Source organism: Helianthus annuus, chromosome 16 (assembly GCF_002127325.2).
Source record: "Helianthus annuus cultivar XRQ/B chromosome 16, HanXRQr2.0-SUNRISE, whole genome shotgun sequence".
NCBI classification, from domain to species: domain Eukaryota; kingdom Viridiplantae; phylum Streptophyta; class Magnoliopsida; order Asterales; family Asteraceae; genus Helianthus; species Helianthus annuus.
Window position 1 is genome coordinate 10,034,245 of NC_035448.2, and position 2,115 is coordinate 10,036,359.

Sequence of the window (2,115 nt, forward strand, 5' to 3'; positions counted from 1 at the left end):
AAGTGTAGTCTTATTCAGACAGTACTTTGGCATCCGTTTAACGAACTCACAAAGTATAGTACTTTGGATTCCGTTTAACGAACTCACAAAGTATAATACTTTGGACTCCGTTAGTTGGTTCCTGAATCGACCGAACAAAATATCGTATCGGTGATTATTGGTTAGAACACCAACGTATGGAGAGAAGAAAAGAAATGAGCAAAGAAAAATGAATCCTAAGCTTCTTATTTATAGCAAGCAAGCAAGCAAGCAAGCACCTCAACATATTTCTGTCGATGTGGGATAGTGACGTGCCTGCCTACCTGCTTGACATGCTAGCTAGCTTGCTTATATATATTAATTCAGCTGCTTCACTCGTTTTTCTCGTATAACTTTTAAAATATAACGTTTTATAAAACGACGAATATGTCTTTAGAACGAGCATATTTTTATCTACGTTTTAACCTAAGTTTCATTAAAAACGGAGTAAGGGAAATAAAATAATATATTTAATTATTAATATTAAACGTTCTTATACGACCACATATATATCTATTTTTAATAAACCTTACTTAGCTTAATTAATCTTGTTAGCTTAATTAATATTGATTAACTGATTAATTAATCATACTAAGTATTAATTTTAGCGAGAGTTGTTACAATCTTGGCTCCAAGAGGTGTTTCTAACTTCAAAATAGAGTGTAACCCTAGAAAAATAGGTCAAAACCCCTTTAAAACTCGTCCAACAACAAGAAAAACAAGAATTTCGCGACAACCACCAGGGGGCGGCGTCGCCGACGCTGGCTGGAACAACAAAACGCTGCCGACGAGTTAACAAGCTGTCTACAGACATTTTGGGCAACGAGGTGATCCATGGGGCGTCGCCGACGGCCCCTTTGGGCGTCGGCGACGGTGCTTACTTTCTCTCATCTCCGTTTTTCGCATTTCGTGCTCCCGGTTGACCCTTTTTGTGTCCCAATGGTCCGTTTTTCGTCCCGGTGGCCTGTAAAGCTCCCAAAAAGCTCCTTAAACTCCGGTAAACCACAACACATATCTAATCAAAAGTAGACTTTTCAAGATTAAAAGTTAAGTAAAAACTTAAACTTAAACATAAACAGACACCGGTTTTGGACCACGTATCAATATGACAGGAGTTCCAAAACATGAACTTTATATCAAACAAAAGATGTGCAAAAACAGATGGAAAAGTATAGACCAGAAAATCAAAAGTATTACCTCGATTACTTACAGTGAATGAGGAAGGCCGACGACGACACCTCTGCCGGCGTTAGAAAGAAGTAGTATGGGTTATTTTTCAGTAGGTTTATATTGTCGTGTTAAAAAAAGGTGACGATGAAGTATGTTCTCAAGAATTTTATTCATGTGGTCAGACTACCAGAAAAAAAGTCGATCGCACCCCTTGAAAATATGGTTGAACCCATCATCCGCACCCCCAGAATAAATTCTTGGGTCCGCCACTACACACTACCAAATTTTAACAATGCTTATAAGGATTTGTTGATTACGTGTGGTGTTCATCATTGGGCCGACTCAACCGTTTTGGAGGCTCAAAGCGAGCTAGAGATTCGGGGCCCTACACCCTTGCGAAAATTATCGTTGTAAATTAAGAATATTTAGATTTTATAACTTATTAAGAACTAGAACACTCTACTTTAACTAATTATATAACCCCCATAATTTGTCCTTTTAAATTATTTAAATAATGACATACTTTATCTAACGAAATTTGGGCATGACCCGTTCGTAATACGAGCGGTCCCCTGTTTTTCACATTCAAAATTCATTTTTAACACGACGCATTTCAAAAGCCATAATATACACCATCAAACAAACCTTGACACACTACGAAACCATTAAGTTTAAAATACATGCATCCAACTAAGGTTTTCAAAAGACAAACATGATAAGAACTAGGATTAGCTACTAGTTATAGACAAAAGTGACAAAAGTATTAGACATTGTCTTCTTTACAAAAGTAGCGGAACATAAGACAGGCCTTGAAGCGTGTTCGAACCGGGCGAAGCTTGCCAGCTAAACTTGAGATTTACCTACATCGCCACAACAAAGTAAACTCCATTATAACTAAAATTCTTTCTTTTAACTCAAGATTTCAAC